Below are 27,051 nucleotides of genomic sequence, written 5' to 3' on the forward strand. Positions count from 1 at the left end.
TCATCTAAGCCACCTCCCCATCTAACCTGTCCTTCATAAGAACATCTGAAGAGCATCTAGGGATTATTCTCCTGGTCGGGGCTGCCCCACTGGAGGCAGTTATTAGGGAACAGATTTTGTGGTAGCTTAATTGGAATAATAACTAGGCTTCAGAGTTCCCTGTTTTGTGAGTAAAGCTTCTTTCCTTTGAACTAAGTCCATGCCAAAGGCCTCCCTGCCTCAAATGAGCCCCCGGTCACAGTGCCTACCAAAGCCTCAAATGAGTCCGGGCCCCTGCGAGCCAGCCCCACAAATCACCCTCTCCTTTATCTCAACAAAAGGGGCCGAGAGGACTCCATTTCCAAAGCTCAAACCTGAAGATGCAAAAGCAAGTAGGATGTGGAAGTGCCTTCACGTTGGCCTTTGGTTTTCTCTTTCTATTGGTCCCTCCAGCCTCTCCCAAGAGCAAAGTCTGCTCTGGGAGATGACCTCAATATCACAAGGCACTTACTTTTTAGGGGCAAAACATGAAACCTAATCTATAAAGGACAGTCTAGAAAAGAAGCATCTCCTTTCCCTGCCATTCACAACTCCTACAGTACCCCCAAAAGTGACACAGGCTGGAAGCTGTCCTTCAGGACTGTGTGTGCCCTAGAGCACCTTCAAAGGGGCCCGGTCTCTCTGTGCATCTTCCACCCCACAGCCAAACCCTGGCAGGAACCATGGGCTCGCCCCCAGAATACACTTTTTCCCACCTTTATTATTACCACTCCCATCTAAACCCATCTTGAGTCTTGCCTGGACCTCTTGCTCATTCCCTAGCTTTCACCACTGTCCCCCCATAATCCAGGACTCCACACAGCAGCCAGAGTGATCTTTAAAAAGCATGAATCAGATCACAGCATGCCCCTACTGAAAATCTTTCAAAGGCTTCCTCCTGATCAAAGGACCATTTGCAAGCTCCTGACCACAAGAGCCTACACAATCTGGCTCCTGCCCACTTTGACAAGTTCACACTGACCATGATCCCCTTCCTCACCACTTTATAGCCACATGGGCCTCTTTTCATTTCCTCGAACAAGCCAAAGATTCCAGGCTTCGAGACCTGGCACAAGCTGTACCCTCTGTCTGGAATGTTTCATATGGTCTACGCATGTCTGACTCTTTACTCTCCAGGTTTGGGTTTAAGCATCACCTGTGTCACCCTATCTAAAGAACTTGACCATGTAGTCACTCAAGGTCTCCAGGGCAACCATCACAGTTGTGTTGGCTGAGCTACTTGTTGGCTGTCCTCCTTGTGAGTGTGTAAGGAGCATGTCTGTCTAGATCCCTGCAGGAGCCCCAGCAACCCCATCACACGGCAACCAGTTCATCATAGGGAGTGCTGAGTGTGCTCTAGTCCCCTTCGGAAGTGTCGGAACTACACAGCCCAGCTGGCCTGCCTGTGTCTTGCAGGAACAAACACCCCAGCCCAAGATTCCGTCCTATTTTCACAGCCTGCCTTCCCTGTCTTGACCTCACACATTTTCCACGAGGCTTTATTTGGTTGGGCTCCTGGCTAATGATCAATGTCAACTCAGTAATAGAGCAGCAATTTGGTGGCAGATGTTTTCTTGGCAGCCCTAGCTATTGGTCTTAGTGGGGGCCTCAGGTCTGGCCTTGGAACACCACCACCCAATGCCAGCCCCCTTTAAAGACTTCTCCGCAAATAAACTCAAATAAACACCCTGGGCCTCCATTAACGCCCTTCCAGCTGACCCTGGGAACAGTGGGCCTTTCAGGTCTGCTACTGCAGTCCTCCCTGGGCAGTTAAAACACCCCAATCTGGCCTCCGGCCTCTCCTCTCCAGGGGCCACTAGGCCTGCCCTGCCCGCCACACACAGCAGGATTTCGTCCTCCTCCTTAAAAAAAGGGGGAAAGGGCTTTCAAGCAGGCAGTTTACCATTCCAGACACAATCTTTCAAAGAGAAACAAAAACTCTCCCTGTCTGAGGCAGACCGCTAAGGCGTGTGTGTAATAAGATGCTAATACAATTTAATGATATTTCGGCTGGAAAACCTGTCCTCAGAGCCTCCTTGTGTCGGGAAGGCCAGACATTCAGAAAACAAGAGCTGCACACTTTTAAAACCGCTTGAAACGGGGGTCAGAGCCCCACTCTTTCCTATCTCTCATTAACTTTAATGCCTTCTAGGGGACAGTAAATTGCAGTTACAAAAATGATTTTGTGCACACGGGGTAGAGAGCTGCTGCCTGCAATCCTCAACCCTGCTTCTCCAAGGCAAGGGAAGCTCAAATCTTCTAACACCATCGCTGCCCACCTGCAATTCCAAGTGTCCTAGAGAGACCCAGCTTCCCTAAAATGTGCTGCTTACACCCACCCTCCAAAGAATGAAAGGGACTTTGCTTTTAGTACTTCCTCACCCTATTCTTCACCTCAGAAAGGACAAAGCTCCATTCCTTTGCTCCAGGATCTGGTTGCCCAGTGGCATCTGCAGGATCCTTCGGACCTCTTCTTTAGAGAAGGGAGCTGGCTCTCTGGCCTAGCCTAAAGGTGAGAGAACAGGTCAAAGCTGCATTGAGACCCTGCCCAGGTCATTAGTAATAACAGTAAGAATGGCTAATGCTAATCAAGTGCTTACCACATGCCTAGCTTTGCGTTTTAGACTTTTTTTCCCCAGTGTTGGGGCCTTGCACATGCTAGGCAAGCACTTTACCAGTTCTGGGCTGAGTCCTCCCCCACCCTCTTTTTTCTTTTTAGTACTGGGGAGTGAACCCAGGAGTGCTTTGTCACTGAGCTACATCTCCAACTCTTTTTATTTTGAGATAGGGTCTCACTAAATTGCTGAGGGTCATACTAAATGTCCAGGCTGGTCTCCTTGTGGCTCAGCCTTGGGAGTAGCTGAGTTGATGGGATTACAGGCCTGTGCATCTTAAGTCTTTTTGAACGGGATCCTCAACTGTTTCAATCCCATTGGCAGATGAAGAAACTGAGGCCCAGAACCATTATCAAAGCAGATGATCGGGCAGCCAGGGTTCAAATCTAGGCTGTGTAACTCCAGAGGGGATAATCCATCCCCAAAAGGTTAATGTGAATATATAGATCTCCAATTTGCAGAGTTTGGGTAGGGTTATTCTCTAGTACTGAGAGGAGGACGATCTAGAGCCCCAGGACCAACCTCCCTGGGGTCCTAAGTTTTTAGTTGGGACCTGCAGTTGTAAGCTTTTGAGCCACATGGGTGGGGGGGCTAAGTGGGGGGACATGGTAAGGCAGGGGTAAACTCTCCTCAATTCTGATCTATTAAAAAAACTGTCAGGTTCCCAAGCAACCTACTGCAAGGGAATCTCTGACCTGGGTAATGAGCATAAAGACAACCACCTCCCTATTAACAGAAACAATGGTTATAACCAGAACACCCTGCCCACAATCTCAAAGATGTAGCAGTCAGTGTCAGAAGCCTAACTTCAAGACTCCAAAGTGCATGTGGGGCCTGAGAAGCAGCAGTCCCTCCATCACCTGTAAATGAGAGCTAAGTGGATGGGATTTCCGACAGTCTCTTCCATGTATGTTACTGGCCATCTAACCAGGCAATTTAAGGAAAGGAAAAGCATGTTGGATAGGAAAACATTCTGGAAACATCTGCTTCATCCAGAGCCCAAACAACTCAGTCCTTAAACACTTCATCTCCAAAAGTGCTGGGAAGACCCTTGGTCAAACAGTTGCAAAATCAACATTCTCTGCTTGAGGTGAGGAGTTCCCTCTGAGAGGCATTTGCTGGGGAACTAAATGCTTTTCCACTCAAAACAACAGCCAGCAGCACTTGGGACAACTGAGAAGGCTCCAGATCAAACAAGCTTTCCTTTTTTTTCCCCCTACCATGCTAACTTTCTCAATAAATTATTCGCCCACTTCGGATCAAAGCCTGTTTTTGCAGCCTGTGACCTAAAAAGCAAATAGCATCGCTTAAACATGAAAGCCCTCCTCCCTGCCTGGGTCAGCTTTATTACTCATTCCTTCCCCCCTTACAGTTATTCTGTTGTTATTTTCCTCCTCTGCTTGGTAGATCTCCCTGCGAGTCCCAACCCGCCTGAAGAAGACAGGAGGGATAGTGCATTCGTTTGGGGCCCTAAGGTGAGAAAGGAAGTCAGGGTACCGGAGAACCCAGCACTCTGGGAACCCAGGAAACAGGGCCAGGCCCGGTTGGCAGATCTCTGCCTGGCCCTTTTGCCAAATGTCCTACTGGGAATTTTACCAGTGAAAAAGGGAGTCAGTGCCACTCTGGAAGGAGGGGCCAGGAGATCCTACCACCTCCCAAGGCCGGGGACTAGATTTGCAAACATAAAAGTTTAGGGATTATCCAGTTTATCTGGGCTCAGGGGTCCTCTTTCTTTCAATGAAGGGGCTCAGACCCTTCTAGATCCTTTGGCACTGCTCTGGATACAAACATGACCCCTCTTGATGACCCCCTACAAACTGCCTCTGGATAAAACTTTGTGCCTTGGAACCCTAAAAGACCAGCCGGGGTGCTATATGCAGGGGTGTGGTTTAGAAATCTGCAGAGACCAAGGATGCGGGTTGCAAACTGCCTTTGGCAAAAGAAAGCTGGCGCCCCTCCCCCTCCCCCAGCACGAGGTTGGCGGCCAAGCCCGTAAAAAAAAGTGCCCCGGCCCGGCGGCAGTGGCTAAGGGGATTAGAAGGGGGCTTGTGCGCGCCTCTAGCCCGCCCCTGGAGGCAGTACGCGGGACCGCAGGCTGGAGGCGCGCCGGCGTGATTCCGACCGCGGGAGCCTGGAGGAGGAGCCGGAGGTAGCTGCGGGGTGCTCCAGCCCAGGCGAAGGAAGGGCAAGAGGCGGTTCGGACCCGGGGCGGCGCCGGGAGGTGGGTGGGCTTGTCGCCCCTGGCGGGGGAGGGGTCTAGAAGACTCCGGGTAGGGCACTAGAGACCCAGAGGTGGGGGTTGGGGAGGGAGAGCGGGGCAGCGGTGTGTAGTAGGGGACAGGGTTGGGGGGGGGGGGGGCTGGGCCTCTGGAAGCTAGAGTGAAGGCTTCCTGCCTGTCTCACAGACATCCTCATCCTCCGGCGGAACAGCTCCGAATGGCCAAGCTGACCCCCTCTCATCCCTTGGCCTGAGAAGGGGTGCCTCAAGACCCAGGGATGGGCGGGAAGGGACCATGGGGAGCCACAAGTCTGCACCCAGGCGGGGAGAAGGCGGGAGGGAGCCGCTCCGCAGGCGCAGGCGAGTGGGTGGGAAGGAGGGAGGGAGAGGGAGGAAGGAGGTGAGGCCGGGAAGATGCCACTGCCGGGGGCGGGGCGGGGCCGGGGATCCGGCGGAGGGACTGCAGCAGTGCTCGGTGGGGGCGGGGGCTGCAATGTCGCTCATTTGGGGGTCAGGTGTGTGCATCCCAGCCAGGGTCTGCTGCCAGTCAGCACCTTCCCCATATCACCCAGGGCCTAAGGGCGGAGGCGGAGGGCAGGGGACTGCGGAGCTGTCCCTGGAGCGGGACGCGAACCGGCAGAGTTGGGAGAAGGTAAACAAGGGCCACGCCCCCTGCCGTCGCCCCGCGGGCGCGCACCCGCCGCTCCGGCCGCCGCCGGTACATTTCCACTCTCCCAGCGCTTCTCCCCCGCCGGACTCCCGCGCAGCCCTGGGGGTGGGGGGGCCTGTCCCCGACCCCAGCCCGAGCCCCAGGCGCCAAGGCTGCGCACCCTCCACACTCACCTGTAAAGGGTGTCCCCCGACCCTCCAAAAAAAAAAACCTGTCTAATTTGTGCAGAGCCTCTGAGCCCAGGAGCCGAGCATGCTGCCCCCGCGTGCAGCGCCCGCGTGCACCCAGCCCGGAGAGGGGGCGCCGGGCGGAGGCGGTGGCCCCCGGAAGGTGTCTGGGACCGGACCGGCTGCACGTGAGCCCAGCGCCGGGTCATGTGCACCAGCTCAGCCCGGTTCGGCGGCTGGACGTGCTGCGTATCAACAAAATGAAACTCAGGAGGGCAGATAGCTCCAGGTTCTCCGAATCCCCAACCCCGGACGCTCGGCCTCCCCCCGCACCCCTCTCCCGCCGCAGCCCCTCCAACCGGCCGGAGCCCGCGGGGCAAGTTGCAACCTCCGCGCGCCCCCGCCCTCCCGCGCCCCCTCGCCGGCCCAGGGGCGCTTTGCCGCAGTCATTAATAAAGAAGGTCGCCAGGCTCACCCTTCCAAAAGTTGTTGTTGCATGCGCCCCTCTCAGCCTCCCCGCACCGTACTCTTTAAACGACTGACCAACATGCGCAATCTCTCTCCCTAGTGCTGTGCATCCCCCCCACCCCCCGCGCTGGCTTCCTAGAACAGGCAGCCAGCAAGAGAGAGAGGGAGCGAGCGAGCAAGCAAGAGAGAGAGCGAGGAGCGCTGGCAGATCTGTTGCAAAAACACAAAATAATGCCGTGGAGATGCGCAGGGCCCAGCCACTGGGGGCTGGATCTTACCTTGCTCCGCGGTGCCCTCCCGAGGGGCGCTGCCCTCGGCTACGCGCCGCGGCGGGGGCCGGCGCGGGAAGGATGCTCCCGAAACCAGGAGCTCCTGGGGCCGGCGCGGGAGGGCGGGGGGCGCGCATCCATCCGGGGTCGTGGCGAGGGAGGCGGCCGTGCCCGCGGCGTCCCCAGCCCCGCGCTCCTGCTGGGGACGGTTAGCCCGCCAGACTCGAGCTGGTGCCGCTAGGAGTGGGAGCAAAGTAACTCCATGGACGCTACTCACCCCCCCAAAAAATAGCCTCCAACTGCGATGGCCGCGGTCGGCACCATTCACCAACCCCCTGTGTATGTTTCTGTTTCTTTTTAAACCAAGACTTCCTTGTGATCTCTTTAGAAAAAAAAAATGTGTTGGGGTGGGGGTGGGGTGGGGGCGGGCAGGAGGAGCGAGGGAGGGGGAGTAGCCACTTTTTTCTTATTCACTCGGATCTCCGCTCCCGACACCCCCCGTCACCGCCCCCCCCTCGCCCAGTTGTTTGGCTCCCGCGGCGGTTCCAGGTAGTGTTGCGGGCCCCAGGGGGGGAGGGTGCCCTGCCCGGCCCCGGCCTGCCTGCAGCGGGGCCCCGACTCAAGCACTCTGGGGCGCCCCCAGCCCGCCCTGTCCCCAGGGCCGGGCCCGAGCGGCGGCTGCGCCCGTGCAAGTCCCATCAGGTCTGCTCACACTTCACACACTCACACACATACCCCGCCCCTCCACTCTCTCACTCACACTTTCTGCTCACACCCCGCCCCCTTCGCGCCCCAGACCCGGGCGGCGCCCCCCGCAACCTTAAAAAAAAAAATAGCAAGCTTATACTTAAAAAAATCTTTTGGCGCCATATTAATGACGTACTTAAAATTTGCCATTTCTCCCTGCGTCAAAAAGACGTTTCTTTGCAAATAACAGCCTGGAGGCGACACTCGCGGAGGAAACGAGGTTTGCACTGAGCACCCCGCCCCCCGGGACTCCAGCGCTGGGAGACCCTCACCCTCGGCCCCGTTTCCGAATCGCTCGTTTTAAAATGTGAATCGAATAAATCGCGTGGCGTTTTACAGCGCCAGAAGTGAGCAGAAAGTGCTGGCAGGAGCGGAGGGGAGGGGCGCGTACTAGTCTGGGGGAGGGGGCGCAGCCTTCCTCGCCCACCCACACCAAATGGAAACTAACATCCCGGGCAGGGGAAACTTGAAATTGTAGGCGACCTCACGAAAAGAGGGGCGGTCCGTAGAGAGGGTCCCTCTAGGACTCGTCGCCCCCTCCCCCCTCTCGGGTGCCTCCAGGCGCCCGGAGCTGCCCCGTATTTCCGGAGGGTGAAGAACGCGGTGATGGGTGGTTGGGTGATTGCACGTCCTGGGTCCAGAAGGAGTTTGCCTCGGCGCAACCCCTTCCCTTTTGCTCGTCCCGCCCATTCCCCTTAAAGGGTTAACAACTGAGGGGCAACTTCCAAGGGCTGGCACTTGGCTAAGAAGCGGGGCTCCCCCCTCCCCACCCTTCGCCTCATCGCCCCTCCTCCGCCGGCTCCACTTCCCGACTTGACCTTGTGGTGCACAAACAGTGCGCTTGGATCCTCGCAGTTTCTGGAAGAAGAGCCTGCGCTCGCCAGGCGGGCGGGCTGTCGGGCGGCTAGCCGGCGGTGGCGGGGCCTTGGGTCGGTTCCCAGAGCTGCGGACCACACCCACCTAACCCGCTGCGCCCGCCGCGCTCACCTTCTCTCTAGGAAGGAGAAGGGCTTGTCTCTTGGATGGGGAGGGTTGGGGGCAACCTTCAGCCTCCTCGAAATGCCTCAGCCAGCGAAGTAGTCTGGCCTTGGCTGGCGGTTTGGGGGAGATCCGGGAGGCTAGCCCAATATTCCCATGGCATGGTTGCCAGCTTTTTCTCCACCCCACCCCACCCCCGCTCTCTTGGCTGCCCCTCCAAGATGATCCAATGATTTTTGCAACTCACCTTTTGGTTTTGAAGGCATGTGGGTGAGTTGTGAATCCCTTTCCCTCTCCAAGACTGAAGGTTGTTTATTCTTCCTTTTCCCGCCACCGACTTCCATGAAAACATAAATATTCAATTTACATAAGATGACATTTATGTGACAATTAAGAAGATTCCCCCATGGACTGTTGTGAACACATTTGCTTATAGGAGAAATAAATCTAATAATAAACAAACTCATAATAACAGCTCAAATCCGACAGGGCGGATTGTCTACACAACAAAGAGGGAGATGATGGGTGCTGAAATAAGCACTTTTCGCAACAAGAAAGAAATATGAGCTCAAAGGGAGTCACTGCAACATTTCTCTTCTGTGGCCTTCATTCACAAAGTATGAGGCAGCTTATCTGGCAAGAAGAGGGGACTGGGTGCCACCTCAAAGTTAGACCTGGCTCCTGCTCACAGTGGTCAGTTGGTAGGATTTTCCCAGGCCAGGGTCAACGCCTGAAAAGTGTTGGAGGCTAGGAGGGTTCAATTCCTGACTTTGCAGTTGAGAAGCTGTGTGATCTGGGTCAGTGGATTCATCTCTCTAGGTCTGTTTTACCTCTTCCTATAATGAAGTGGTGGAAGATTCCTGAGGCCATGTGTGCATATATACATATATGTAAATATGTATGTATACATGCTGTGTGGGTAAAGCAGAACCAGACTCAAATGCATTGTGCACAGAGTACTTTGACCCTTCCCCCTTTTTGTTTGTTGGTATTTGGTGCTTGAATTAAACCAAGAGCCTTGCACATGCTAAGCATATGCTCTACCACTGAGCTGTCACACATACCCTCTCCTCTCTTACCTTGTGCCTACATATTTTGGGGAAGGGTGAAAGCCCTCTTCAAAAGCACTACACACCTGAAAACAGCAGGATGATGATTTCTGTCTTTCCCTCTATGAGGACGGGTATAGGAACTCCCAGTGTGGGTACAAGGAGGGTCAGGAAAGGAAACTGTGATAAATGGTGGGCTTCACTGTCAAGGTCCAGATAACAGTCTCAGTCACATGTTGGAGGTCGGGGATCAGAGTGGTGGCATCAATTTATAGAGGCAGTCCTAAAGGGGGCTGCTCTGGTTGGATCAAGTTGCAGGAGGTTAACATGCTTTGGAAGACAGGACACGGCCCTTCTCCTAGCCATCAGGAGCTGAACTTGAATGGGAAAATGCATTGGCAAGCAGTTATAAAGTGACCTGCTGAGGTGGAAGAGGTTGTGGATGATCATTTAAAGAGCACCTGCTCTATACTGCACCCTGTGGGGGCCATTCCATTTTATCCCCACAAAAATCCCATCTTGCCGGGCGCGATGGCGCATGCATGTAATTCCAGCAGCTCTGGAGGCTGAGGCAGGAGGATCGTGAGTTCAAAGCCAGCCTCAGCAATGGCGGGGCACTGGGCAATTCAATGAGACCCTGTCTCTAAATAAAATACAAAATAGGGCTGGGGATGTGGCTCAGTTTTTGAGTTCAATCTCCAGTACCAAAAAAAAAAAAAATCTTTTCAGAAAGTTTAGTAACTTACCAACAATTACATAGCTAGTAAGTGGTAGCTGACCTATAGGGTTGCCAGAAATAAAAAGTATTATTATATTATTGATTTGATTGGAGTTGGGGGAGTCTGCTAGCTACCTTGGCAAGAAAGAGTTTTATGAGTGGCACTTTGCATCAGAGATAGTTCCTGACATGGAGTGAAACCCAGGCCCCCAAAGCATCCTTGGAAAACAGGACTGGAAGCCTATTCAGAATGCTAAGAAACCTGCAGCTCTGTGCCACTGTTTAAGGTTAATATTGGAAGTTAATAAAATTATAGTGATGAAGATAATTATAACTCCTTAATCTTTATTAAAAGTCTCACCAATCATTTTGCAGGAAAAAAAATGAGAAGACACAGGTCATACAGATTTAATCATTACTTATTTTCAACAAGTACTTACTGAGTGACTTCTGTATGCCAGACACCACACTAGAATGTGTCACCATTTGACAAGTGCCTAGTGTCTGTTTCTAGTGGAAATAGCAATAAATAAATTAAAAATATATATGTTTGAAAATAATTAAGTGATGTAGGGAAGAATTAAGCAGAAAAGGGGAATGGAGAGAGTAAGGGTATAATTTTAAGTAGAATGGTCAGGGGAGACCTCACCAGGAATATGATTCTTAAGCAAAAGGAGAAGGAGTGAGTTGTGTGGGACAGTATATGTGAGTAAGGGTACATTGAAAGCATAAGAGCATTCTAAGCCCAGGCTTCTTAACCTGGACCCCATGAACCCTCCCTTCCAGAGGTCAATGGGTAGAACTCAGGGGGTCAGCACCTTTTATGAGAAAAAGAATTGCATCTTTATTTTCACTAATTAAAACATAGCAGTTCTTCAATTATGAATGCAGATAACAAATCAGTGATATTAGCAGCACCTGTGACACTGCTGCTAGTAAAAATCACAGATATTTTCATATCACATTACAGTTGTTGAAAATACCTTAAAATATTACATTCATCACTACCTCAACATTATGCTCCAATTTAATGAATTAATAAAGCACATATATTACTATATTATACATTTAAAAATATTTTTGAGAGTAGTATTTCAATAAAATTGGTTTTCTTTGTAATTTATGGAACTTTTTTTAAAACTGGATTTAAAGATCTTAGAGGAGCTGGGGCTGGGGCTCAGCAGTAGCACACTTGCCTAGCATGTGTGGGGCACTGGGTTCGATTCTCAGCACCACGTGTAAATAAAAAAAAACTAAAGGTCTATCAACAACTAAAAAATAAAAATAAAAAGATCTTATACTCAGAAAGAGTCCACCATACAAAAAAGGTCAAGAACCCCTGTCCATCCCTACACAAAACAGCAGGTGCAAGGGCTCAAGGCAGAAGCATGCTTACAATGTCAAAGGAAGAGGTCACCCAGGACCCTGTAAGGAACTTGGATTTGACTGAAGTGATATGAGGGGGTTGTCATTGGTATCATGAATGACATGATCTGACACTGGATTTTACAGGTCACTCAGCTTTCATACAGAGAGCAGACCAAAGTGGGGAAGGCTGAAGTCGAAGGATGTATGGGAAGACATGTTGATTCACTCACCAAGTGAGGGAAGATGTTACCTTGGACCAGAGTGGCAGTGGTGGAAATGGTGAGAAGTGGTCAAGTTCTGTGTATATTTTGGAGAATTTGCTTATGGAATGTGAGAGAAAGACACTAAGGATGACTACAAGAGTTTGACCTTAAGCCCATGGAAGGATGGATTGCCATTGGCTAAGGCAGGGGAAACTGGAAGGAATACGTTTTAGAGGAGGATAAGGAGCTCATTGTTGGACATATTGAGCTCGAGATGCCTGTTTGACATCAAGTGCAGCCATCCCACAGGGAGCTCAACATGGCAGCCTTAGTTTGGGGCAAGGTCTTGGCTGAAGATATTATTTAAGAATTATCAGCAGGTGGATGGTATTTAAAGCTACAGGAGATCATCCAAGTATAGAAAGAGAAGGGACTCAAAGATGGCTGGAAGACAAAGAGGAATCAGCAAAGATGTCATCAAAAAAGAAGCATCTAGGGACTGGGATTGTGGCTCAGTAGTAGAGCACCCACCTAGCACATGTGAGGCGCTGGGTGTGAATATATAAAAAATCTCAGCACTACATGTGAATATATAAAAAATAAAGGTATTGTGTCCACCTGCAACTAAAAATAAATAAATAAAAAGCATCCAAAGAGATAGAATGCCCTGGAAGCCAAGGGAAGCAAGAGTTACAGGAGGAAAGAAAGCCCTACGTCCAAATCTGCAGAGAATCAAACATTAGGTTCAGAAACATGGAGGTCAATGGTGACCTTGATAAGAGCCATGTCAATGGAATGGTTCAAGCAAAACCTTGATTGGACTGGGTTCAAGAAAGAGTGGCAACATTTACAGTTGCTATCATGTGTTCCAGTATGCTACTAAAAATAAGATAGCCAGGGCTGAGGTTGTAGCTCAGTGGTGGAACACTTGCCTACCACGTATGAGGCACTGGATTCAATCCTCAGTACCTCATAAAAATAAATAAATAAAATAGAGGTATTTATTATGTCCATCTATAACTAATATATATATATTAAAGAAATAAGACACCCTTTGTATGTTTGTGAATATGTATAGAACAGTATAACCACGTAGCTGTAGAAATTCAACTTAGACAACTTTTAGTGAGGATCTTTCTGTTCCTTAAGCATGGTAAGGGATGTTCTGAGAGAAATAAAGCACACTTGACTGCCTTCCGAGTCTATAAAATTTTGTTGACAAACGAAATGTACACAAAGCCATATATCTGGCTAAATACACATATCAGCCTGACTATTAGTTTTGCTAGTGTAACAGACAATATGATGAAAACTATGCATTCCAGAGTTAGACAGTCCTGGGTTTGCATCCTTCCTTGACCATTCAACAGCTTTATGACTTTTCATAGATCAGTTATCCTGTCTGTGCCTCATTTTTCTTCTCTGTTAACTGGGGATGAGTCATTTCCAAACTTCATTGTGCTGGGGAATGGTGATTCTCAGTAAAAATGTAGACTTCTAGACCTTATCCCCAAAGGCTCCCAGTGGGCAGGTCTCCGAGACCTGTCCCAGGCATCTGTATTTTTAATAAGCAGCCGGTCATTCTTGATGCCCTTACCCATGAACCACAGTTTGTGAAACACAGACAACATGACCACATGGTTTCAAGTACTGGCCTGGTACTCAGTAATTGCTTATTAGACAATAGCTGTTCTTCCAGGAGTCCTTAGTGGGAACAAACATCCTTTTAAAAATAACTTGCAGGGTTGGGGATGTGGCTCAAGCGGTAGCGCGCTCGCCTGGCATGCGTGCGGCCAGGGTTCGATCCTCAGCACCACATACAAACAAAGATGTTGTGTCTGCCGAAAACTAAAAAATAAATATTAAAAAATTAAAAAAAAAATAAAAATAAAAATAACTTGTAATTTATATACAGAAGCAGAAGGTCCAGCATACCTTAAGAACTTTAATTGAAAAAATAGCATAAGAACTTTAATTGAAAAAAAGCATAAGATTTTGGTGTATACACACACACACACACACACACACACACATGCATACACACAATGGAATACTACTCAGCATTAAAAGAGAATAAAATTATGGCATTTGCAGATAAATGGATGGAGTTGGAGACTATTATGCTAAGCAAAGTAAGCCAACCCCCAAAAAACCAAAGGCCAAATGTTTTCTTTGATAAGTGGATGCTGATCCATAATGGGGGGGGTGATGGGGAAAATGGAGGAACTTTGATTGGGCAAAGGGGAGGGAGGGAAGGGAAAGGGATGGGGGCAGGAAAGATGGCGGAATGAGATGGACACTATTACCCTAGGTACATGTGTGACTGCACATATGGTGTGATCATGTACAGAGAAATGAAAAGTTGTGCTGTAATTGTGTACAATGAATCAAAATGCATTCTGCTGTCATATGTATCTAATTAAAATAAATCAATAAAATTTAAAAATCACATCACCAGGGCTGAGGATGTGGCTCAAGCAGTAGCGCACTTGCCTGGCATGTGCTAGGCGCTGGGTTTGATCCTCAGCACCACATAAAAATAAAGATGTTGTATCTGCCGAAAACTAAAAAATAAATATTAAAAAATTCTCTCTCTCTCTCTTTAAAAAATAAAAATTAAAAAATCACATCACCTTATTCTAGTGTTATGTATAACTAATTAGAACAAATTTTAAAATAAAAATTAAAAATAGCCTAAGACTTGTTCAACATTCATGTGTTGAATATTTATTGAGTGCCTGCTATGTTCCAGGCAGTGTTCAAGGACTGGAGAGAGAAAATATCTGACTCAATAATCTGTCTGAGTCATGGAGGTAGGCAGAAGTCCCAGATGTAGTTATCCACACTCCCCAACAGCTTGCCTCTGTGCCAGGTGAGAAGTCCTCATTTGGGTTCCAGATCGATGTTCATTCACTTGCTGCTGGAGGCATTGCTTGTCCAATGATGACATGATGCATGCAGATCACCTGGGATCTTGTTCAAGTGCAGATTCTTGAAGTCTGGGGTGGAGCTTGAGAGTCTGCCTTTCTCAAAAGCTCCCAGATGCTGCTGATGCTGCTGATCCACAGGTCACACATGAAGTAGCATGAGTTCACAGGTTAGGAAACACCTGCCCTAACCTTATGGTTTCTAGAGAATTCCTGGGAACCTGAAGGAGTTGAATCTGGGAAGACTTGCTGATTGATCAGATGCAGGCAAGTTTTGCTCACCCTTCCTTCTGGGTCCTCTGTTTCTAAAGTCCACTCTCTCCCCTCCCACCTGTAGTCAGTGCCTTTACGTGGCCTCCTCTGAAGAAGAGTGAACATTCATTCCATTGGTTGTTCAGTAAATATTTCCCGAGTGCTTACTCTGTGCCAAGGCCTGTACAAAACACATAATTTGGCATTGACGGGAGGACAGAACCCAGCAGCTCTTGCCTCTTGGGCTCCAAGAAAAAAACTGCATGCAGCTGGGGCTTGGGAGAGAGGGACAAGCCACCCAGAGCTGTCTGTGGCTGAAGACATTGGCCTGGCAGGATCCAGACTTGGCTCTACCTGGAATGTACGATACTGCATGCCTGGGAGAGGTGCCCCTCAGAGCACTAGCCTTCCAGTTCAGAGATGGTACTGACCAGTCCCAGGAGATGTCTGCAGAATGTGCCAGCCAGGCCACCTGTCCCTTCTTAGACTCTCAGACCTAGCCTGTTGGCCACAGATGGCAGAAGGCAATGAAGATCCCTGGGGCCTGCAAACGCCTCCTCCAAAACTGGCAGCAGCCAGTAAGTCCAGCCAAGTCAGGGGCCTGCCCAACCAAGTCAAGTGTGACACACCCCACTCAGAGCTGAGGGGCCCAGCCCAATCCAAGAGCCACCAAGAACCAAAGGCACTGGCTCTAAGTCAAGTTGAGCAATGTAAACAAAACCCTTTCACCTTTCCCAGGGTTTATGAAAAATCAAAGCAAATCTAGTGCTGGGTAAAGCACTCACCCTGCATGTGTGAGGCACTAGGTTTAACTCCCATTACTGCCAAAAAAAAGGCTACAAAGCAAATCTTCTCCCCATCTGACAGTCTTAAAAAGATTCTTTCCATGTATTTACTGGTGAACTCACAGTCACACTTGGGGTACCTTGGCCTTTCAATAGCACATATACAAACAACCTACAGAAACAAAGCATCTATATACCAGGACAGATTTTCAGGTTCGAATTCTGCCTTTATGGGATGTAAGCCCATTTAGGAAGATAGGTCCTTAAGTATATGCAGGGTTACTAAAATAAAACAAGTTGTCTTAGGAGCCTGGGGGTTGAAATAGGTAAAAGATTTTTTTGAGGCAAGCTGTGGAGATGGACCTGCATGAAGATGAGTATTATTAGTTCATTTTTCATTACTATAACAAAATAGCTGATGCTTGGAAACTTTATAAAGAAAAGAGGTTTATTTAGCTCACAGTTCTGAAACTTTAAGGACATGGCACCAGAATTATTTCCGTTCTGGTGAGCACCAAATGGTGGATGGCATCTCGCTGACAGGAGAGCACACAAGAGGAAGAGATCACATCTTAAGACAGGAAGCAAAGTGGGCGTGGTGGCACACACCTGTAATCCTAGCTACTCAGGAGGCTGAGGCAGGAGGATGGAAAGTTCAAGGCCAGCTTGATCAACACAGTGAGACCCTGTCTCAAAATCAAATAAAAAGGACTGGGGATGTAGCTCAATAGTAGAGTGCTTGCCTAGCCTGTGTGAGGTCCTGGGTTTGATTCTCAGTACTGCAAAAAATAAACTAAATGAGACAAGAAGCCAGAATGCGAGATCAGGATCAGTTTTTAATGACAATGCTCTTTCTAGAACTTTCTTCAGGGCACCAGCATTCCCTTCAGAGGACAAGACCCCCAATGGCCTGAGGACTTTCCACTAGGCCCTGCCTCTTTATTTCTTTTTCTACTTGTTTTCTTTATTTTTTCCCTCAGTACTAGGAATCAAGCCCAGAGCCTTGCATAGGCAAGGCAAGCACTCTCCACACCCCAGTCCTATGCCCCAGCTCTTTTTTTTTTTTTTTTTTTTTTTGGTACAGGGGATTGAACTCAGGGATACCTAGTAACTGAGGGGCCACATCCCCAGCCCTATTTTGTATTTTATTTAGAGACAGGGTCTCACTGAGTTGCTTAGCACCTCATTAGATTGCTGAGGCAATCTTCCTGCCTCAGCTTCCCAAACCGCTGGGATTACAGGCGTGTGCCACCAGCGCCTGACAATGCCCCAGCTCTTGAAGTTTTCATCACCTCCTACATTGCCACACTAGGAATCATACTTCCAACTCATGAATCCATAGGGAACAAGACACATCCAAATGATAGCAGGTGGTGATTTAGATGAGACAGGGACGGTGAAGGATGTTCCAGAGAGAGGGATGGTATCTTCCTGGTTCACCTCAGTGCAGTTGGGTACAGCGTAGGATGCTTCTCCGCAGGAGGGAACTTCCCTCTGTCCAGGAAAATCTACTAGGAGCTGCCTGAGGTGAAGGTAACCTGAAGGTACAGGCATCTGCCTGTAGGTGCCCCAGGTTGCAAGGAGGAGATGAGACTGTGCAAGTCAACTTCCAGCAATCTCCTCCCAGGAGATCTTCTAATGTGGGCACAAAGAGATCCCTGTTTAAAAATAGTGTTATGGGGGCTGGGGATGGGCTCAAGAGGTAGCACGCTCGCCTGGCATGCATGCGGCCCGGGTTCGATCCTCAGCACCACATACAAAGATGTTGTGTCCGCCGAAAACTAAAACATAAATACTAAAAAATTCTCTCTCTCTCTCTCTCTCTCTCTCTCTCTCTCTCTCTTTAAAAAATAAAAATAAAAATGGTATTATAGCATTCTTTATAACAGTGAGACCCTGGAAGCAGCTGAGTGTCCATCACTAGAGGACTAACTAAATAAAGCACAATGCAAACAGGACAAGGATGCAGAGGAGGGAGTGGCAATGTGTGGACACACACAATATGTGGAAAGAGTCCCAAGGAAAGCATAAATGACAAGCAAGTTGCAAGGTACTAGGTACCATGTGGTGTCATTTGCAATAAACAACAACAACAAAACCAGTCACAACAAAAACCCCTACAAAATGAACCCCCCCACACTTTTGGTTCTGTGGATAAAACTTCTGCTTGCTAAGCAGGCCCTCTGCTACTGAGCCACCCCTACCCCAGCCCCGAAGTGTGCATTTTTATCTGAAGACCTGCAGAAACACATTCATATGTGTAATTTGGTCTTGGTGCAGGGAAAGAATCTGCAAAAAGACACATCAAAATGATGCTTGTTGCTTGTATTGGAATGTAAGGGGTGGGAGAGGAGTCGATCCTGTGGTTGTTGCAGGACACCCAAGAAGCCCTCTGCTTTTGGGTGCTTCTGGTTGCTCTTCAGATGCTTAAAATCTTCCAGGGACAGAAGCATTGTTGGGAGGCACCATGCTCTTGGAAAGCTGTCTTGGGGCTAGTACTAGTGCTGTCCCTTGTGTAGCCCAGGGCCTGTTGGCTCCAGGGTCAGGGTCTCTCTGAGTTGTTCCAGCTGGACCAGCCTCAGACCCTAACTACATTCCAGAGCCTTCTCATGAACTTGAGCTCCAGCAAGTGCATAGAAAATCCGTACTTCCCTTTGACTTGGGTAGACTGGGCTGGGGCTGGGAACCTGTGTAGAAAGAGGAAAAAGTATATATATATATATATAACAGCAGAATGTTCTGACGTTATACATACATAGAGTGTAACTTCCCATTTTTGTGGTTGTACATGATGTGGAGTTACACGGGTCATGTATTCATATATGAACATAGGAAAGTTATGTCCGATTCATTCTACTGTCTTTCCTATTCCCATTCTCTCTCCCTTCCCTTCATTCCCCTTTGTCTAATCCAATAAACCTCTATTCCCCCTCCCCACATTGCATATTAGCATTTGCATATCGGAGAGAACATTCAGCCTTTGCTTTTTTGAGATTGGCTTATTTCATTTAGCATGATAGTCTCCAGTTCTGTCCATTATGGCAAATGCCATAATTCCATTCTTCTTTATGGCCTAGAAATATTCCACGGTGTATATATACTATATTTTCTTTATCCATTCATCTGTTGGAGGTCACCTAGGTTGGTTCCATAGCTTAGCTATTATGAACTGAGCAGGGAAGAGGAGATCCCTTCTTCGGTAGGTAGAGTTCCATTTTTTCCCAACACATTTAGCTTGAAAGTACCTGGCCCAGACTGCTCCTGAGGCCGCAAAGGTAGGGATAATTCATTACCTGGTGGACCCCAAGTGGTTAATGAGAACCCCTAAGTGGGTTTTGTGGGCTGGCTATAAGGGAAAGATAGATTGCATGAAGCCAGGGCTTGGGCTCTAGGATTTCATTGGCTTGCGTTGTGCTAAGGTTCGTATCTGTGCTGCTCTGGGCCCAACCCCTGGCTGGCTTCAGGCTTCAGAGATATGTTAAATGAGGTCCCTGCGGGAGGAAACCACAGGATTTCAGAGGGGCAGACACTGGGTTTGAACAGGGTCAAGCATGTGGCTGAGAATCAAGGTTCATCACGGGGCCAGGGGCTGTAGGACCTGCTGGCCCTGATGTGCCTCCCCCAGTTAAGCCTTCATTAATGGTGTCTTGGCCTTGATAGCCTTCCACTGTGGGAAGTGCTCCAGGGAGCAAGGTGGTAGCCTTGGGATCCTTCTTCAGCCTTGAGTAAGGAAGTTGTTCCCCCCAAGGGCCTTGGAGAAAGTGACTTGTGAAGCTGGGGTGGCCCTGGGCGCTATGACTACCGGATGTCCAGGACTTGCAGCCTAGCAGATGGCGAGCCCCTCCAAATGTGCTTGCTCTCCAGCGGCGGCCCAGGGGAGAGACCTGGACAGGAGCTGGCACTCAATGCCAGAGCCACAAATATGCTTAGAAACAAGGGAATTCTTGTTGAGCAGATCCCCGTGAGGCCAGCTCCAGGCAGATTATCTGGCTGACACAGTTCCTCCAGGCAAGTTCCACGGAAAGAAGAACCCTGGCATCCGGGCTGGGAAGACCGGTTCCAGGGTAAGGTAGAGAGGACTGTGTTGGGTCATGGGAGATGGCCTGGAGAGCATCTGTAGTTCCCCTACTTATCCTGAGTTCAAGGAAAGGCCAGATGTTCCTGAGTGTCCAGCCCTCAGACCAGCCAGGCCTGGAGGGCATGTGTTCAGAGAAGCAGGCTTGTCGTACCTACTTGGGAGGCTGAGACTGGAGGACTGACAGTTCAAGGCCAGCCTAGGTAACTCAGTGGGACCCTGTCTCCAAATTTAAGAAATAATAAAAAGGCTGGGAGGGGCTGGGGTTGTGGCTCAGCCTTAGAGCTGAGTGTGCGAGGCCCTGGGTTAGATCCTCAGCACCACATAAAAATAAATAAAAAAAAATAAAGATATTGACAACTACAACTAGAAAATAAATACTTAAAAAAAAAAAAAGGCTGGGGATGTAGCTCAGTGGTAGAGTGCCCCTGGTTCAATCCCCAGTATTACAACAATAAAAATAAAAATAAAGAAGAAGCAGGCTCTAACCTTGCCCTGGAAGACCTGGCTGCCCAGGGGGGAGGAGACATTCTTAGACTGGGAACCAGATGAAGCAGGACATGAGCTGGCGCTGAAGTGTCTGCTCAGGCCCCTTTGTGTGAGCAGAGGGGAGAAGAAAGCCAGGAAGGAACTGCTGGTGTGGTGGCTGGAGAAAGAGGAGGCACGTTCGTGTGTATTTGTATGTAGCCACGTGGGCGTGTTGTGTGCCTGAGTGTGCCCGCACATGCCTGAGGCCACATCTCTGGAGTTCCCATCTCCTGCACTATTTGCCCAGACAACCTAAAAATAGTTTCCACTTAACTTTAGGACTTGTTATTTGATGTACAAGATGCTTGCCCAGCAGATACACTTTTCTACCCACATTTTATCTAAGATCAACATCAAGTAAAATGAGTCTGCATTATTTATGCATGCACAGTATGGCTAGCGAGCACAAGGCAGAGGACAGCCACCTAGGTTGGTGGGAGTCCACAGAGGACGAGCCCTGTGTGGATGACAAAATTGGACAGTGTGCATGGATTGATGATGATGGCATGACAGTGACAAAGATATAATGGAAAAGGACCCTGTATGGCTACTGGGGTGTCTGCCCCTTATTGCATCCACAGAGAACATAGCAAGCCCTCAGAGAATATTTACTGACTTTATTTGTTGGGAAAGAAAGTCCACATTTGTGACAAGTGAGCAGGTATGACTTAGATGATTGGAAATTCATCATGGACAGAAGACAACTAAATGATAAGTTGGATTTAAAAGTCAGCTTATCAAGGGCTGGGGATGTAGCTCAGTGGTAGAGCTGTTGCCTAGCCTGCGTGAAGCCTGGGTTCCATCCCCAGTACCACACACACACACACACACACACACACACAGGGTACTAGGTAGATGGCTGAAGGGTGATAATGCAGTTCTCAGATAGAAAGATCAAAGCATGGAGGAATGATTGATAAATAACCTGTTAATATTTGATAAAGGGACAGGAAAAGAGATATATATTGTGGCCTGCTGACAGGTCAATAGATACACATTCAGTTCCAAGTAGGTAGGTAGGTAGGTGGGTGGGTAGATAGATAAACAGAAATGGAGAACAGGAGAGACAGATAAGAGGATGAGAGAGAGATAGTATGGTAGGCAGAATATGGCCTGCCCTTGGGATGTCTGTTCGTTCCCCAGGACCTGTGAGTATGTTACTTTACATGGCAAAAGTTACTTTGCAGATATGATTAAGCTAAGGATCTCGATGGGGAGAGTGTCTCCTGGATGATCCAGGTGGGCCCCATCGAATCTCAGGTCTTATCACTGACCTCTCTCTTTCACTCTGCTCCAGGCTCCCCTGTGTTCTTTTTAGTTCTCAATCATGTCAAGCTCATTCCTACCTCAGGGACTTGGTACTTGCTGTTTCTCCTCTCGGGTCCCTTTTATCACTCAGATCTCAGTTTCAAACGAGCGTGGCCTCCCCATATCCAGATTTTTGTCCTGAAGCCTTGAGTACACTCTGTTCCTAGGGACTGGGTTAGGGCAACAGGATGTCCAGGCTCCTGGCTGAGCTGGCTGGCACCATCCCCAGCACAAGTCCCGCCCAAGGTTGCGGGATGGAGCAGTGTGCATGAGTCATCTGGGCCACAGACACAGTCCCCTTGTTGGAGGGACCTGAGCAGTTACGTTGTGGCTGACTCCAGGGGCCAATGGCCCGATTGAAAGGAAAGGTTAGGAATTTCCCCAAGTTCTTCAGAATCACAAGGAGCCAGGAGGGATCTGGAGAGTGGAGGAGCTGGCAGTGGCCCGTATGGATGATGCTGTGATCTCTGAGGACTGCCAAGTCCCCAGCCTAAGCTAGGTCAGGCTCACAGGGGCTCATCACTCCTGGGCAGAGCCTTCATCCATCTCCCATTTAAGGAGCACCTACTATGTGTCAGGCGTCAAGCTACAGCTCAGGCCCTACCTTCAAGGAGCCTGCAGTCTAGTCTGGAGACAGGCTGGCAGCAAACCTTACAGATCTACTACAGAAGGAAGGGCTCAGAGTTGGGGCACACAGAGGTGGGTGCATGGAACAGGTGATGGAAAGTAAGAGACTAGAGGATGAGCTCGGGGGGTGTGGTCATTCCAGGCAGCAGAACCAGCCCGGGTGTGTTAGTGTCCCAGGACTGCTGTTAATAAAGTCCCACCGACAGGATGACTTAAAACTTCAGAATTTTATTCTCCAGTTCTGATGATTGAAAGTCTGAAATTGGGATAAATAAGAAAATAAATTTGGAAATGCTCCCTGCAAAGGGTTGAGAGAGGATCCTTCCTGGCCTCTTCCAGATTCTGGTAGTCATAGCCCTCAACTAATTCCACATGTACCAGCCCTGCCAGGCTTCTCACCTGTGCCTGGATGTCCCCATGACAGGGTCCACAGCACCTTAAAGGCAAAGCCATTAAACATAAACAGCCCTGACTGTTGCACAATCCTGCTCCAGCCCAGTCACGCTGAATCCTGCCGGAGCTCTCTTCTGCCACTGGGAACCCTGTGGCCCCACCTGTGACCAGGGATGCCTCGGAATGCAACCCACCTGAGGCCACGTGGGGGACCTGCAAATAAATGTGACCCAACCCTCTCCTTAACCCACCTGTCAGGTGCCAGAAACTCCATGATTAGCAAGTCTGACAGCATCTGATAAGGACAAATGAATGCCCTTGGGGGAGGAAAGTAGCAGGGCAGAGACTTGCTTCAGGCTAGCAGTAGCCTGGTGACATCTCACTCAAATCCTACAGGAGATTTGTCCCCCAGATGCAGGAGCAGCTGTTCTGGGAAGCTGTATCCAGAGGTAGCAGGCTGCAAGGTGAGGGGAAGCTGAGGCAGCCCGGCCAGCAGGCAGAGAGGTTCCCAGGCCCCTCAGTGGGCTCTGCGCTCAGCCTCTTCCTCTCTCCCTCCTGCTCCCGAGTGCCCTGCACCTCCCTGGCTGAGAACCACCCCTTCACACACTCCCAGTGGCTAGGCTGTTGGTGGCCTTTGGACTGTGGAGGCCCCACACCCAGGCTGGCACTCCCCAGTATACAGGCGGGCACAGTCCTGCAGGGTCCTCAACTGGCCAGTCCTGTTCTGCCCTCTCTCCTAGGGGAGGAGCTGGGGGCTGGGCCAGCTGAAGCCAGGGGGCAGGGAAGAGGGCAGGGCCCGGACCTGCCCGCAGCCCGGTTCCTCCACTTGTCCTCCTGTGCCCATGAGTGTGTACTCTGGGCCGAAGCCCTGGTTGGCTCCTTCTTTCCTTCAGAGGGCCTGGAGGGCACACGGGGAGATGTGCTCCCCACCAGACCCCAGGGGCTCGAAAAGACTGATTTAGGAGGGCGAGCCAGCCATGTCTAATAAAGAACTATTTCGGGTTTGCAATAATCAAGTCTAGCCCAGGGCTGCCCAAAATAGCCAGATAATGGAAGCCAAATGTCTGCGAGATGATTTGGCTCCAGAGGCCTAGCAGTTCAGGGCAGTCCCGAGGGGGGTGTCAGGAGGCTAGCCTTAGTCCCCGCTCCCAAATTCCAGGCCCCCTTCTCATCCCAAGGCATTGTCCAGGAGTGCCCCTAGTAGGTCCTCAAGCTAATGAAGCCCCTGGAGCCCCATCCTTATCAATACTAGTCAGTGCCCATGAAGCAGACAGAAACAAAAGGCTTCTTAGATTAAGGGCTTCTTGGGGGGATTTTATGGTGCCCCGGAGAGGGTAAGGAATGTGCCACCTTTGAATCTACTGCTCCCAGGGGAGAAGACACCTCTAGGTCTGGACTGATCTCATGCTGGGATCCAGTTCCTGGCCTGGGGCACCTAGATTGGCCTCTTTCCCTGGAATGGTCTGCCAGCTTTGTTCCTGAAGACAGCAAGCTGGGGCTTGTCCCCATGCCTAGAAGCCCACTGAAACAGACCCTGCCAGTGGCCCTATTGGCTCTGGTCCAATGGGGCTTGGTCCTCTGCTCAGGCTGGTCAAACCCTCATGAGCCCTCATTGTCTCCTAACTCACAGGGGAGGAGGGAGACCACAGAGTGTGCAGCGTAGGGCTTGTGGTCCACCCTCTGAGCCTGAGCATGGCACCCATACTGAGTGGATAGGGACCTATCCACGCCTATCCATGGCGCACCCTTGGAGAAGCAGGGCCAGCGCTTTTGCTCAGAAAGGAAATGTTCAGTTATTCTTTGCAGCAGAATTCTGCTGGGTGTCCCAATTCCTCATCAGGCCCTGGGAGGTCATCCGAGAGTCTGCTGAACATGATCCTGCTTGTCTGGGGGTACAGTCACCAAGTCCAGCAGATCCCAGATTTCTTACTGTTCTTAGTTGTCTTGTGCAACTACATCCTACACTTGAATTCTCTAGGAAACTCATCCTCCTCCTGATACCTGTGGGCTTTCTGAGTCCCTACCTCCCAAAGATGCAACCTAACATAGGGATTAATTAGAACTGCACTACTGGGTAGCTGTGCACCCTTGGACAACATACTTAACCTCTCTGAGACTCATCTTAATTATAATATAGAAATAATGATAATCCATTTATTTGTCTGCTTGCTTGCTTGCTTATTTATTTATTAGTTGGTCCTGGGATTGAACCCAGGGTCACTCTACCACTGAGCCACTCAGTGAGACCCTGTCTCAAAATAAAATACAAAATAGGGCTGGGGATGTGGCTCAGTGGGCGAGTGCCCCTGAGTTCAATCCCTGGTACCACCCCCTCAAAAAAAGATCAAGTAAGACCACCCAGGGGCTAGGCACCTAGGAAGTGATTAATAAACACAGGAGGCATGATTATTATTGATATCTGTGGGTAACCGTCTTTTATCTGGTCCTTCTTTTTTTTTTTTTTTTTTTTTAATTTTCTTTTTTTTTTTTTTTATTGTTGGCTGTTCAAAACATTACATAGTTCTTGATATATCATATTTCACAATTTGATTCAAGTGGGTTATGAGCTCCCATTTTTACCCCATATACAGATTGCAGAATCACATCAGTTACACATCCATTGATTTACATATTGCCATACTAGTGTCTGTTGTATTCTTATCTGGTCCTTCTTTTCTGTCCCTCTTCTGCATTCCCCTAAATCCAGACTTCTCAGTCTGCACTTGGGTAGTTGTCAGATCCTGTTCCCAGGCAAGCAAAAGATGGAGTGTGCATCTGAGCACCCCCTGTGCCTGCTAAAGCTGAGTCCTCCAGAACCCACAGCACTCTCACTTTGGTCACCACTTACGCTTTTAATTCTAGGGGATTTCAAGAATCAGCATTTCTCAAAGCCAGGAAACAGAGAGGCAAGGGAGTCACCGAAAGCCACACAGTGAGTAGAGACCAAAGCTGGGTGGAAGTCCAGATCAACCTGCCATTCTCCCACCTCACTCAACAGCTCTCATTTCTTAAGTAGCCTTACTCTGGAGCTTTCCTGTTCAGAGAGGGAGCAACAGAGTAAGCAGCCAGCCCTGTGGGCCTGGAGCCCTAAGCTCCCCAGGCAGACCCACAGGCTGCCTGAGTCGTTACTGGCGTTGATGATTCAACTTCCTGCCTTTTGAGAGCGCCCAGACCACAGATTTTTTTTTTTTTTTTCTTAGAGGATTGGAGGATGGGCCACCTCCCTGTGGAGGGCTGGCCACAGTGGCACGAGGCCCTAAGGCGACTGGCAAGGACTAAGCAGACCCTAGGGGCCACACGAAGGCCCTGGCTGGCTGCTTCCTGAATCCTGTCTCTTTCTGGGGTAACCATAACCATGGAAGGTGACCAACTACCCTGGTTTACTTGGGACTGTCCCGTTTTTAGCACCCCAAGTCCTGAATCCTAGGAAACCCTCAATCGGGCAAACCAGGACTGTTGGCCACTCTATCACCACCTGTGTGATAGGACATAACTTTCTGCCTCAGTGATTCTGGGGAGTCCCAGCCCCAGGACAGCACATTCCAGAAGAGGGAATTGGCAAACTGTGGCCCAAAGGCCAGATCTGGCCTGTTGCCTGTTTTTGTACAGCCCGTGAGCTAAGAATAGATTTTACATTTTTAATGGTTGAAAACAAACCTAAAGAAGAATAATACTTCATGACATGTAAAAATTACATGAAATGCAAATTTCAGCATGCATACATAAAGGCACACGGCCATGCCCGTGCATTTACAGACTGTCTCTGGCTGCTTCCAGGCTCCAGGGCAGAGCTGGGTGCCTGTGACACAGACCTCAGGCACCTATTGACTGAAAGCCAACAAGGTTTACTAACTAGCCTTTTACAGAAACAGTTTGTGAACTCCTGTGCTAGAAGCAGGCAGAGGCTGAGTGTGAGTGGGCAGTGATGCTCTTCTGAGGAAACTCAGAACGGGAGAAGGAGGCAGAGATCAGAGGAGTGGGCGTGACAGCACAGCACTGAGTCAAGGTTCAGCACATTACCTGTGAGGCAGGGACCAACTCCAACCTCTTCCTTCTAAGACTCAGTTTGCCTGTCTGGTCAATGGGGTAAAGGGTGGTAGGGAGGCACTTCTTTTCTTTGGTCCACTGCCTTGTCTTCTAAGCTGAGATCATCCTCTTCTCCAATACTTGGTTGCACACCAGAGACTACTGTGTGACCTAGGCAGGTCCTGCCCTCTCTGGGCCTAACCTGAGGTGTCTCCAGTCCACACGGTGGATTCTTCTCTGGCATTAAGGTGGACCCAGATCCTGCCCCCAGCACTGGAAACTCCATCCCATGCAGACTTTTAATAATGATCCAGAAGCGCCTACTATGTGCAGGGCACTCTTAGGCCTTTTCCACATGGGGTGGGGAGCTTGTCCCTGACAAAAGGTGCCCGGGGCAGGGCACATTACTCCAGCGGCCCCCCTCCCCCACTTAGGTGAACATCACTGGAAACTGGCCAAATGCTCAGCCTTGCCCTGAGTTGTGCTGAGCCAGCAGGGACTTGGCAATCTGGGAGGCTTCAAGCGATGGAGAACTGTCAATGCCAGCTCTGAAGTGGGCTCAGCGCCTCTGCCCACCCCTGCCCTAGTCCTATAATAAAATACACTCTCCTTTGTCTTCCAGAGGGCTTAGGAAGGGGTTTA

At 49.6% G+C, this 27,051-nt stretch overlaps 1 protein-coding gene, 1 long non-coding RNA gene and 1 pseudogene across 5 annotated transcripts in view; 2 read left to right on the forward strand and 1 right to left on the reverse strand.

Moving 5' to 3' along the window:
• Positions 1-6,523, reverse strand: part of Jade2 (jade family PHD finger 2) — a 50,636-nt gene extending 44,113 nt beyond the window's left edge. The window contains exon 1 of one of the 3 annotated variants that reach the window (XM_027949612.2): positions 6,435-6,523. The gene's annotated coding sequence lies outside the window, so the exon portion shown is untranslated. Of the gene's footprint in view, positions 1-2,400; positions 2,513-6,434 lie in introns of those variants that run through there. The other 2 variants (XM_027949614.2, XM_027949613.2) reach the window with 2 other exon arrangements.
• Positions 4,762-6,173, forward strand: LOC114103802 (uncharacterized). Of its 2 annotated transcripts, none has more exons than XR_011707557.1 (4): positions 4,762-4,854; positions 5,039-5,211; positions 5,367-5,503; positions 5,750-6,173. It is a non-coding gene; the product is annotated as an uncharacterized lncRNA (long non-coding RNA). The 2 variants fall into 2 exon arrangements; XR_011707558.1 differs by having other exon boundaries at positions 5,424-5,503.
• A 315-nt stretch (positions 6,524-6,838) lies between the features above and the next one.
• The window catches only part of LOC114103800 (glyceraldehyde-3-phosphate dehydrogenase-like), a 38,960-nt pseudogene continuing 18,747 nt past the window's right edge, over positions 6,839-27,051 (forward strand).

The sequence above is a fragment of the Marmota flaviventris genome, chromosome 5 (assembly GCF_047511675.1).
Source record: "Marmota flaviventris isolate mMarFla1 chromosome 5, mMarFla1.hap1, whole genome shotgun sequence".
In the NCBI taxonomy this organism is placed as follows: Eukaryota; Metazoa; Chordata; class Mammalia; order Rodentia; family Sciuridae; genus Marmota; species Marmota flaviventris.